At 35.3% G+C, this 13985-nt stretch overlaps 1 protein-coding gene across 2 annotated transcripts in view; it reads right to left on the reverse strand.

The window, feature by feature from the left end:
• The window catches only part of STXBP5L (syntaxin binding protein 5L), a 376137-nt gene that overhangs the window by 344169 nt on the left and 17983 nt on the right, over window positions 1-13985 (reverse strand). The gene's annotated exons all lie outside the window — the stretch shown is intronic.

The following is a 13985-nucleotide window of genomic DNA, read 5'->3' on the forward strand; positions in this document are numbered from 1 at the left end:
CAGGAATGGATGTACAGATGGGCGGAGAGGGATACAGGTCATCTCAAAGTCCCAAGCAACACAACAAAGAGTTCAAAGGTGAGTGGGGGAGGTGATGAGCTAGGAGTCTCTGCTGCACAGCCTTCTAGCCTCAGGTATCCTGCCATAGAGCAAATCTCTTGTTCTATATTTAGCATCTCAATTTGCCATTATGTTCTTTGACCTAGTCTAATTAGTGAGGCATGTGCGTGCATTTATGTTTGTATATATGTGTGAATACACATTCCCACGCATTTTGATCATTCATATTAATAAACAGGTAAAAACACTGACTGACTTTTTATTAAAATAATATAGAATTTCATTAAAATGATCAAATAGGTTTTATAGTGTTGTGATTTGAATGTGTCCCCCAAAAGTTAATGTGCTAGAACTTGGTGGTGTTGTGAAGGTATTAGGAGGAAACTTAATCCAATCAAGATTACTGAAAAGTAGAGCTTTTGAGAAGTACTAGGCATTAAGGTAGAGCCCCATTGACTGAATTCTGGTGAGTTTATAAGCAGAGGGACTGAGGCAGACACACAGGGATACAGACATGCATGTTCTTGCTATGCTCTATCTTGCCATGTGATACACCAACAAGGAGACCATCATCAGATCGGCTCCTTGACCTTGGCTGCTAAATACATGAGCTAAATAAATCTCTATTCTGTTAAGCTACCCACCCAGGTATCCCTATTAATACAATAGAACAAACTGGAACATACAGGGAATTTTTTAGAGTTCTGTTTATAATGATAATCTTGCCATTCGAGATGAAAAATAAATATGAAATATCAAATTCGAAGTGCTATATGAATGGCAGAAAGGCCTCAGCTTGAACTGATCAATGCTGGCAAGAATAGTTTATTTCCTACTTCAGGTGATTGTCTTTCTCTAGGTAAGATAAAAATGAGCCAACAATAATTAGGTCTCTACTTCACAATAAATTATTCTTAGCAGTAGAAAAAGTTAATAAAAGGTATTTCTTCATTTTTGTTGTACCTTTAGGACCAGAAACAGAACACATCACATTTGTGTTAGATGGAGTAGAACAGAAGTATGATTAAAAGACTAAATTTGTTAAATGTAAATTTACTGATTTTTGAGAAATGTATTTGTGCTTTGTATGAAAAAAAAAAAGCCCTAAGATCAAATAAATAAAACTTATGTATTTAGGGACAAAGGAGCAACATGCCTAAAAACTTATTCTCAAACAGTTCAGAAAATGAGAAAAAAAATAAATGCGGTAAATGTATAAAATGTCAGTATTTGTAGAATCCAGGTGAAAGATATATGGAATTTCTTTATAATATTTATGTAACCTTTCTGGAAGTCTGAAATTATTTAAAAAATGAAAGTTAATAAATATTTCCATTAAAAACAAGTATATACCTGAGGAGACTAGGAAACAATGCATGAAATAAGAACAGCAAAATGTGGTAATTATTGAAACAGAAATAGATACATGTCATTTTTTACACTATTCTCTCTTTTTGTGTATGTTTGAAGTTTTTCATATAATTAAAACAATCAGTTGGCAAAATGGGTGGAGCAGATGATGAATACGCTTTTCTTATCTTTCATTTGTTTTTGTATTATGAGTGCCCTCTGGAATATAAAATAGTCTACAATTTCTACCAAGCAGATTAACACTGTCCTTTAAAGGAATCAGAAATGAAACAGAACTATCCTTTGCTAATTAAAAAAAAAACTTCAAAAAATCACTAAAAATAGTCATCCAGTGTTATCATTTGTAAAAGGGATTTACTGTGCTTATTAATATTTGTTTTCAAAGGAAAACATCAACTGTACATCATATTTCCAAGTAAGTGGGGATAAGAAGGAGACTGTACAAAGAGGTGTTCCCATAACAGATGTGTTTTCCCTTTACTGTGCACTGGAAAGTAATAGAAGAATGCAAAACTGAACAAAGTTATTCATAATGCTATTTTGTCAATGTCTTGGGGTTCAATATAGGGTATTTTGCTTTTAGAAACTGTTTTACTTCAGGGATTAAAAACTCAAGTGGCATTGGTCAATTTAGAATAGCAATTGTGAGTTTAACAGCATAACAATCAAAACATACCCAATGTACTTAGTAAATTACTATATTATGCACTCAAAGTGCTTCCTATTATTATATAGTACTTCACAGGAATCAAGGAACACTTTCTCCAAAACAGAGACCCTTTCATATTCCCTTATAATTTCTTAAGCACCCTTTTTCACTATGTTCAGAAACAATAAGTAATAATTCCAAGAAAACAAAAGTGAAATTTTACATTGTGGGTTCAAAAACATACATATTCCTCCAAAATGTAACTTGAGGTTTCTTACTTCCTCACTCAAAGCACTCATAGATCTGACTGGATTTATTTTAAGGAGCTCTTACTTTTTCCATGTTATAAACAAGCAGCAGAGCTCATTTGCCAAATTTTCACCTAAATTCCTAATACTGGAATCCTTTCTATTATTTCTGGTAGGGAGACTATGAAAAAAGAGCTATTTTGTTTTCCCTTCAGAATCAATTCCAACTATAAAAGCTAAATTACAAAGGAATTATCCATATTAACTCACTGTGATTGTTTTTCATAGGAGGCAGAGAGATAGGAAAACTGAACCAATTTACCTTTTCACAGTAAACCTAAGCAATATAACTTTCAACTTATTTTCCCGCTTCTCACTTCACTTCAACACCTCAAAAGGCAAAAGGCATTTCAAATGTCTCTTGAACCAACCACCCAAAGCAAACAGCATACTTTATACAGACTATCAAAAAGTAGGCCTCTGAGACCAGCAGATGGTGTAATGGCTATGTCGCTGAACTCCCATGTAGACAACCGTGGTTCGAGTCCTGGACCTGGTGGCTTAAACTCATGTCAGGCGCATGTGAGTGCGTGCCCAAGATCCCGAGAGGAGAATGGAGGAGAAGGGATTGCGGAGTGACCATCCCTTCTTGGGGGATATTTCTCGCATTCTATCTCTCTGTCTCTCTTTGTCTTTCTGGTGAGCGCACACGCCCTATAGCAAAAACCTCTGCAAAAAAAAAAAAAAAATGTAGGCCTTTAGTTAGCATTTCCAAAATAAAAATTTTCTGTTGGGGCCAGCCAGTGGCGCAACTGTAACATAACATTCTTGGTTGTTGATCCACATTGCAAGGTCCTGAGTGTGCATCATGAGGTCTCTGGTACATGCCAGGTGTGCATGCACCTACCTATGATCTGGCTGGCAGAGGCTGGGGCTGGATCATGGTATGACAACCCTGTTGAGGATGCCTTTCTCTCTCGTATGTCTCTGTCTGCCTCTCTCTCTCTCTCTCTGTTTCTCCCATTGAAGTAATAAATAAAGTAATAAATGAAGTAAACAAAAGCAGTTCCTCCTATGAAATCTCATCATCTATTTTAGATAAGGAAATGCATGGTGCAGACATTTGTATCAAAGTGAGCACATGTACCTTATGGCAAAATATTTAATAAAAGAGACAGAAAAAAAGATAAGACAAATAAATATAACCATACTTACAAAGGAGTTTTTGTTATAAAAAGAATATGTAACTTTATAATAATGAATGTAAATAATGGCTGAATTAGTGGTTTCATTCCAAATACAAATTAGTTAATTTCACTAAAGGAAAGGTAATCGCCCAAATTAATTAATTGCCATAAATTTTTGTTTAAAAAATGTTCACTCAACACTACTGATCCCAGCCAAAAGAACAAAGATGCTTGGTTTTAATAGAAAAGATGAAGATATAAAACTCAAATTTAGGGAACCAGCAGTTAGCGTAATGGCTATGTCACTGAACTCCCACATAGTCGACCGCGGTTCGTGTCCCGGACCCGGTGGCTTAAAACTCATGCTGGGCGCGTGTGCGTGCATGCCCAAGATCCCAAGAGGAGAATGGAGGCGAAGGGATTGCGGCGTGACCATCCCCCCTGGGGAGGTGATTTCTCGCTTTCTGTCTCTCTGTCTCTCTCTGTCTGTCTGGCGAGTGCACCGCCCTATAGCGAAAACCTCTCAAAAAAAAAAATTTATATTAGCTTTCTTCTAGATTAGCAATAAACAGAAAATACATTTAAGAAGAGTTCTTGGGCCAGCCAGTGGAAAAGATGGTTAAGGCAGCTGGATCCTGAATGACTGACTGCAGTGCTCGAGTCCTGGGCCCACAATTTGAAAATATGCCAGGAACATGTGCATTCATGCCCAAAATCCCAAAAGAAGGGAAAAATGGAGGAGAAAGGATTGTGGCACCCTTTTAGGGAATGTTCTCTCTCCTCTTTCTCTCTGTCTTCTCTCTGGTGAAAGCACATACTTTCTGACAAATTTTAAAAATGAAAACAGTTCTTATTAAAATAGTAACCACAGATAAAAACAAAAGTAAAACATCAGGACTAAATCTACAATAAATGTGACATCTTTTTAAAACAACAACAACAAAAGTGAACAAGAAAACTATAAAGCACTCTTAACCAATGTTTTCTAAAAAAGAGTAACTAGAGAGGTATATTATAATATCAGATGAAAGATCTAATATTCAAAAGACAACAACTTCCCACCAAATTAACATTAAAATAAATATAAAACAGTCAATGAAACATGAGTGGGGAGAGAAGACTAAAGTTTATCTGGAACTATAAACCTGAAACTATTTATTTATTTGCAACAAAGATGCATTCATTTTGGAAAACGTATAACCACATCAATTTTATATTTGTCTCATCACAATAAAAAGTTAACTAGAGAAGAAGGAAGGACTTATCTAAAAGTGTCCTGATGTCAGTGTAGTTTTACCTAATTGTGTTGTTTACATTGTTATATAAGCTATAAGCATTATATACAACCAAGCATGTAGTCTTATATAGTCATGATATTTTAAGCAGTGAAGACCATTTCATGTACTGCCTCTTAGGGCACATATTGCTACCTATCCTTTCAGAGGAGAAAACAGACTGAGCACTATTAAAAATTGAAACATATTATAAAACAATGATTATTTTAATTGTGGTACTGACATATGCACATGGAGATTAATAGAATTAAACCAGATGTTGAAAAGCAAATCAAGTTTTAAAAAATAACTGAATATGTGATAGAAAGCTGTTATCAAATCAGTGAGAAAAGAGAGGTCATTCCATAAACGTAACTGAGACAACTGCCTGATCATTTGATAAAATTATATCTTTATTTTATGCCATATCAAAATAAATTTTGAAATGGATTAAAATACATTATTACAAAAAAGCAAACAACAAAAAAAACTCATCATGTTACAAATTGTTTTGACAAATGTTCATATAAAATTAAGCCTTTTACTTAACAGTAGACATAAAGATTTTATACATATAGTAGAAAAAGTGTTAATATCTTTACTATATAAAATGTTCTCATAAACGATGAAAAAAAGTCAAACACTCCAAATAAAATACTCAAAAGACAATAACTAATTCATTATAGAAATCCAAGTGAACAAATATTTTTAATATGCAAAGTTCACCACTAAACAAAATTAAAATAACCTTGAGTTACCATCTTTTGCCAGTTACAATGTCATCTATTTAAAAAATTATTTGTAGGACTTGTGAAGGTGAAAGGAAGCAAGTACTTCTATAAGCATCTAATCAGAATATAAACTTGTACTTCTTTTCAATGGAACAATTTAAAATATATATATCAGAAACTTTTAAAAATATGTTTACTCTTTTTTTTTTAAGAGAGATTTTGCTATAGAGCACGTGCACTCACTGGAGGGCTAGAGAGACAGAAAGCAAGAAATCACCACCCCCATAAAGGATGGTCATAGTGCAATCCCTTCTCCTCCATCGTCCTCTTGGGATTTGGGGCTTGCACACATACGCGCCTGGCATGAGTTTAAGCTACAGGGTCCGGGACTGGAACTATGGTTGACTGTGGAATTCCAGTAACGTAACCATTATGCCATCTGCTGGTCCCAAAATATGTTTACTCTTTAATTCAGAAATATTCTCCTAGAAATTTATCCAGAGGAAATATTCAAAGGATATAAAGATGCACAAGAATATTTATTGTAGTATATTTATGCAAGTAAAATATTAGTGGGGGCCAGCCGATGGCGTAGTGTTTACGTCACTGGATTCCCATATGGCTGACCATGGTTTTAGTCCATCCTCGGTGGCTTAAAACTTATGCCATGCACATGTGCGTGCATGCCCAAGATCCCAGGAGAATAGAAGTGAAGGGATTGCAGTATGGTCAATCCCCCTAGGGGGAGAGGGGGGTCATTTCTCACTTTCCCTCTCACTGTCTCTGTTTCTTTCTCCTGCAAGTGCATATACCCTTAGGCAAAAAAATACCTCTTTAAAAAAAGTAAAATAATAGAAATAATAGGGGTTTGGTCTACATAAATCAGGATGCATAAATATAATAGAACCCATGACAACCACTCAACTATATGTAAAAAAATGAATAAGTAGAGAAAGAAAATGTTTATAATGTATTAAGTAGGTAAAAGATATAAAGAATAATATCCTATTTTTAAATAAAAATTTTTATATGAAATCATTAAAAGATATCTGCATGTAAATACTGTAAAACTTTAATGATGACAATATCAGGCTAAAATACCTTTTGTTTAGTTTACCTGTATTTGCTAATTTTCCTACAAAGGATATACATTACTTAAGAAATGTTTAAAAGTTAAGAAGGAAAAAATGCCATGCATACATCTTAAATACTTCTCAAATTTAAAATGATTCACAGCAAACCTCACTATTATTTGGCAAGTTAAATTTATGCCCTTACTAATACATTTCAAAATCAGATTTGATTCTACAAAATTAATTTCAACATAGACTTTAAGATTTTATTTATTTTTTAAAATTATAAAGTTCCAGTTCTAGTCTAGCATGTGGGAACTGAGATGTCAAAAAAAGCTAAACAAACTGAGAAATCAACTTTTCTTAGATTCATTAAAGAATTGAGGTCACAGGGCAAACTGCTGTCCCAAAAATGGAGAGAAAGAAAGCTATAGTGACTGTCAGCATACCTAAACAGAAGTCTAAGAGCAAAAACCTCCATGTGGGAACCAGTAACAGAATAGGAAAACAGAACTCTAATTGACAAATTACTAGAGATTTAGTGTGGACAAGTTTGAGAGTTAAAAACTCTAGGTGAGCACCTAAAAACTTTCAGGGATAGCCTACACTTCTGGGAGTTTTACCTGTAGGAGCCTCACCAAGTCATTACAATGAAAATCAGAGAAAAGTTTTTCTCCACTTCAGAAGGCAGAGAAAAGAAGGAGTCATTCTGAAATACACCCAGTTCTGTTGTTTTTAATGAGAACTGTCCTGAAGAGACACTATTTTACAAGAGCTTGTCTCACTGGGGTTTTACCAGAGTCTGACCAAACTTAGGAAAGGTCCTTCAGCCTTCCAGGTGGGAGAACAGAAATACCAACCAACTCTAGACTTCCTGTATCAGCCAAGAGAGGAAAAAACCACCTGAGAAGCAATTGTAAAGATCACAGCTCAAGGGCACATGCTTATTAAAAACCTGAGTCCTAATCATAGGACTATAGAATGTTTCCCTTTCCCCATACCTTACCACCACTTCAATAGGGCTCCTGTACAATAACTGGGAAAAACAACTGAAAAAAGCACATGTTTAAGACTTCAAGAAACAGTCTTTCGAGAAACCCAAAGATAATAAAACAGACAAAAATAAAGACAAGAGAGGAAATTTTAGCCTCTGACACCTACAACTATAGCAAACAACAAACACAGCCAAAACTTAGCCAAATAAATATAACCTCACAAGAAAGGTCTATTTATGTCAGTTTCTTTTATCTAGTACATCATTTACAGCTTTCAACAACAACAACAAAACAACAAAAAGATATACTAAAATAATAAAAACAGAAATTGAAAAGACAGCAAGTATCAGAGTCCATCTTTGATATAGTAGATTTTTAATTAGTCAGTCTGGTGATTCTATATATTTTTTATTATAATTTCTTTTACACTTTCAACCACTATACATTATTTGGCTTGTAAAGTGAATTCTCCCAATATGAATACACTTCACACCACTCCAGTTGAGCATACTATGCACATTATCATCAACAGATAATAAACCATTTCCATATGTCCCATAAATGTCTTATTTTTCTATTTTTCTCCTTTATAGCTTTCCTCACACTCTCCCCTTTCTCCCATCCTCTTCCCATACTGTATCCAGTATCCATAACCATTTTCCATGCTTTTATAGCCTGTAATCTTTTAGTTTCCACCATACAGTGCAGACAGTTGATATATATTAAGTGGAGACATACAATGTCTCTCTTTCATAGCCTGGCTCACTTCACTCAACAGAGTGAATTTTCCATATTCATCTACTCTCTATCAAAAGCCAGAGTCTTATTGTTTTTTCTTTTATGGCTGAGTAGTATTCCATAGAGTATATATGTCATATTTTTTTCAACCCATTCATCTGTTTGTGGACATTTGGGTTTGTTCCATGTATTAGCAATAGTGAATAATGCCATAATAAACATAGATATGCAAGCATTTTTCCAACTGAACTTTTTAAAAAAATTATTAATGTGATAAGGACAATAATGGAAAACATAAAACCATGCAAGAAGTGAGTAATTTAAACAGAAAGATGGAAACTTTGAGAATCAAAAGGAAATACTAGAAATCAAAAGCACAGTAATAAAAGGGAAGAATGCCATTGATAGGCTTATCCATTGACAGACTCATCCGTAGACTGGATTTGGTTGAGGAAAGAATTAGTGTTCTTAAAGAAATTTCAGTGGAAACATACACATAATGGGAATATCAATAAGTTCAATAAGAAAGGAACTGAAGAAATATTTTAATCAATAATCACTGAGAATTTCCCAAACTTAATGATAGATACCAAGCTATAGTTTTAGGGGGACGAGGGGTCACCAAAGAGGATAAATACTAGAAAAGAGGTCTAGGCTGGCCCCATAGCACAGTGGATAAGCACTGTGCTTGGTAGCTATATCTCACATGACCAACTGCAATTTGAATCTTGGCTCCAGTGACTTAAAAAAACATGCTATGCGCATGCATGTGTGCCCAAAATCCAGACAGGAATAAAAAATAGAGGAAAAGGATTATCATGTGACCATGCCCCATTAGGTGGTGCTTTCTCTCTCTGGCAAGCCAACATGCACTCTGGCAATAAAATAGATAGATAGACAGACAGATAGAAAATTAGATAGATATAGATATCAAGTTCAAACTGTAAAAAATCAAAGACAGAGAAAGAAACCAAAGAAACAAAACCTATAGAGAGCAAGGTAAGAATTACATCAGTCTTCTGTTCAGAAACCATAAAAAGAAAAAAGAAAAAAAAATAAAAAACACCAACATTGAATTCCTTATCCAGTGAAGTTCTTCAAAAGTGAAGAAGAAATAAAAACTTTTTCAGGCAAATGAAAATTGAAGGAATTTGTCAGCTGTAAACCTGCCTTGCAAAAAAGACTAAAAGAAGTTCAGAAGAAGGAAAGTGAGGGGTCAGATGATAATGTTACACAGTGGTAATGCAAAATTCTGTATGGCGGACCCACATAGGAAAGTTCCAGAAACCTCTCTAAACATGCATGCATACCCATGATTTGTGGCTGGTTGAATAAGGGTGGGTCACAGAGAAAAGACTGCTGAAGTATCTATCTCTCTTGCTCATGAAAGAAGAAAATGAATAATCTTTTTAAAAAAAGGAAAATGATATAGGTGAGAAGCATAAATCTACATTTAAAAAAAAGGAAGAGTGTTAGAGAAGGAACAAATTCAGATAATAAAATCTCTTTTCTTAAATCTTAATTGATTTAACATATAATAGTTTGTTTAAAATAATAACAACAATGTACTTCATGATTATAACCTATGACTAAATCAAATGAATGACAGCAATACTATAAGGGACAGGACGGAGGAATAGGGAAAATTTCATGAAAAGAAACTTGTACTCCCATGAAGTAGTAGTGTTATTTAAAAGAAAACTTAAATTAGTTGTAAATGCATATTGCAAACTCAAGGATAACCACTATAAAAAGTATAAAAAGAAGTATAATTGATAAGCTTAAAGAAGAGAGAAAACTGAATCATGTTTTAAAAAAAAAAAGGAAGGGGAAAGAAAGAACAAAGAAATAAAAAACAAGGATAATGGTGATATATAAAAACTGATAATATAGTACTTTATTTTTGCTATGGGGCAGTGTGCTCACTAGAGAGAGACAGAGAGACAGGGGAGAGAAAGAGAAAAGGAAAGTGAAAAAGTACTCCCCAAGGAGGATGGCCATGCCGCAATCCCTTCTCAGTTCTCTTCTCTTCTCATGTACACGCATACACACACACACACCCAGCATGTTTCTCAAGCTACCACTTATGGGACTTGACTCACATAGGTGACCATGTGGTATCCAGCTGCCTTAATCACCACATCACTAGGTGGCCCAATATGGTACTTGTTAATTCAACTATATATATCAGTAACTATTTTAAACACCAATGGACTAAATACAACCGTGTGTTGCTCAATGATGGGGATATGTTCTGAGAAATGTGTCTTTAAGTATTTTCACTGTTGCACAGACATAATAGAGTGTACTTAGACAAATCTAGATGGTATAGTTTACTACAGACTTAGGTTATATAGTCTAACCTGTTAAATTGACTGAAATGTCTTATGCAGTACATGATAGTATTATGTACTTTATATATTGTATGTGCTATACTTTAATATGACTGGCAGCACAGCAGGTTTATATCAGCATCATCACAAACACAAGAAAAATGCATTGCATGACAATGTCACCAACTGATAAGAATTTTTCAGTTTTATTATAATCGTACGGGACCACCATTATATATTCAGTCCATTGTTGACTGAAATGTCTGTATGCACTGCATGATCACACATGAATCAAAAGACAGAGACTGTTAGAAGCCAGCAGATGACGTAGTGGTTATGTCACTGGACTCCCACATGGCCAACCACAGTTCAAGTCCCAGACATGGTGGCTTCAAAATCACACTGGGTGCGTGTGCATGCACGCCCAAGATCCTGAGAGAAGAATGAAGGAAAAGGGATTGCAGTATAGCCATGCCCTCTGGGGGTGGTGGTGGATAATTTTTCACTTTCCCTCTCACTGTCTCTGTCTCTCTCTGATGGGTACATGCACCCTAGAACAAAAACTTCTCAAAAAAAAAAAAAATACAGTAAAATTGGATTAAAAAACCAAGTCTAGTTCCTACACAAAGTAATGGCAAATGTTTGAAATGATGTATATGCTATTTACTATGATTTGACCACTATACATTGTATTCTTGTATTGAAAAAATCACACTGTACTTCATAAATGTGTACAATTATTAAATGTCAATAAAAGAAAAAAGTTCCCAACTGGGACGGGCAGGTGGCAGGGTGGTTAGGGGCACTGGACTCCCACATGGCCAACCACAGTTTGAGTCCTGAACCTGGCGGTGTGTAAAGTTAAATAAAATAATTCGGAAAAATAGTTCCCAACTACATGTTGTTTACAAGGAACCCACTTTAATATAAAGAGACTGACCCTGTAGCACAGTGTTTAAGTCCTGTGATAGAAAGCTGGATCCCACATAACCAATTTCAGTTCGAATCCTGGCCCCAGTGACTTGAAAAATATTCCATATGCACGTGCATGCATGTCCAGGATCCTCACAGGATGGAAAAATGGAGAAGAAATTGTATCGTGGCCATGTCCCATTATGGAGTACTTTCTCTCTCCTCTCTCTCTCTCTCTGTCTCTCTCTCTCATAAGTATGTACAACCTTTAGCAGTAAAAATTACATTAAATTTTTTGTAAAGACAAAAATTGATTAAAAGTAAAGTAATGGAGATACCATGCTAATAACAATCAAAATAAAAAGGAATAGGAATATTAATTTCAGACAAAGCTGAATTCAGAACAAGAAAAATTACCAGGAAAAAAGATGAGCATTACAGAGAAGTCAGTCCAGTAGCATAATAGTTAAGCACTGGGCATATGGAATTGGATCCCATCTGTCAACATCAGTTTGAATCCCAGCCCCAGCAGCTTTAGAAACTTGCAGGAGCAGGTACATGCATGCCCCAAATCCTGAAGGGACAGTGAGATAGATGAAGGGGAAAGGATTATGGTGTGACTATTCCCAGTAAGGTGTTCTCTCTCTCTCTCTTTCTGGCAAGCAGTTATGCCCTCTAACAATTTAAGAAGAAAAAAATGGGTATTACATAATAATAAAGAAGTAAATTCCCCAAGAAGACAAAATAATTCTTTATATTTTTTAAGGTTTTTGCCTTAGGATGGATGCGCTCACCAGAGAAAGATAAAGAGAGACGGTGAGAGGGAAAGTGAGAAATCACCTCCAGAGGGAACGGTCACTCCTCAATCCCATCTCCTCCATCCTCCTCCTGGGATTTTGGGCACAGAAGTACATACACCCAGCATGAATTTCAAGCCACAGGGTCTGAGACATGAACCGCAGTCACTCATGTGGGATTCCAGAGCTTCGCCACTACACCATCTACTGGCCCCAACAAAATAATTTTTAATGTGTATGTGTCTAACATGACAGTGTCAAAATACATGAGACAAAAACTGATAGAACTACAAGGAGAAATAGATAAATACATAGTATATTTGGACACTTAACCACCCCTCTCTCAGTAATTGACAGATTCAGCTGGCCAAAAATCAATAAAGACATAGTTGAACTTAACAGCACCATCAACCAACTGGATCTAATTGAAATCTTTAGAATATTTCATCAAGAACAGTAGAATATATACTCTTCACACACACAAAACATTCACAAAGATGAATCACATTGTGGAATACAAAACACACCTAAACACACCATTTAAAACAATGGAAATCATACAAAATCATCTCAGACCACAATGTATATAACTATATAACTTTTCTTAATCTGGTGACAGAGCCAGAATATGATTTGGCACAAGCAACTGAGACAGCATAAAGAAAGACTGAACAAAGTTAGGGGTGGGAGATCAAGGGAAAGAAAGAAATCATGAAAAAAAGGAAGAATGACAGTTCATTAGAGCTAACTTAGGCAGAGAGAATAAGAGCAATTGAAAAAAAAAACTCAAAAAATTTTGTAGTGTGACATTATAAGAAGGAAATGGGGCTAGCAGGTAGCATGGTAGTTAAGGCAACTGGATTTCACTTGGCTGGTTCGAGTCCCTTGGGAAACACACTGAGCATGTGTATGTGTGTGTCTAAAATACAGAAATAAGTGATGGAGGAGAAAGGATTGTGGCTTGACCACATGGGAGGCTCTTTGTCACTTTCCATTTATCTTACTCTCTCTTCCTCTCCAGCAAGTATGCATACCTTCTAGCAAACTAAAAAAGAGAAGAAACAAAAATAAGTGATAATTTCATTCAAAATGAAATTAATAATTCAACAAACTACAATACGACCATTCCTTTCAAAGTAATTCATTCACTGGGTTAAAGAGATTAAGAAAAGCTCCGTCAATAGAATTGTTATCGAAAGTTTTGTGACTGTTCCTACAGTTATCTTTAACTCTAGTTCTTCACTATCAACCTGAGCATTTGGATTCTAGTCTAATAATATAGTGTCTTCTGCATCTGCTAAATTTTTCCAGATCTGGAGTTTTCATCTTAAATAGTAATCTCTGCCTATACTTAATCACATGAAAGCAAGTAAATAAAATTTTTAGACGAACTGTCTCCTGTGATTATGTCCTACATACCTCCTTGACTAAATCTCCAACAGACTCAGAAAGTTAAGTTTCTTTGTATGATTAATTCAACAACCTGGCTCTCATACTACCAAATACAATGCTGTCCTCAAAATATACATTTACAGGGAACCAGCAGTTAGCGAAATGGCTATGTCGCTGGACTCCCACGTAGTCGACCGCGGTTCGCGTCCCGGATCCAGTGGCTTA

The sequence above is a fragment of the Tupaia chinensis genome, unplaced genomic scaffold, assembly GCF_000334495.1.
Source record: "Tupaia chinensis unplaced genomic scaffold, TupChi_1.0 Scaffold000185_1, whole genome shotgun sequence".
NCBI classification, from domain to species: Eukaryota; Metazoa; Chordata; class Mammalia; order Scandentia; family Tupaiidae; genus Tupaia; species Tupaia belangeri.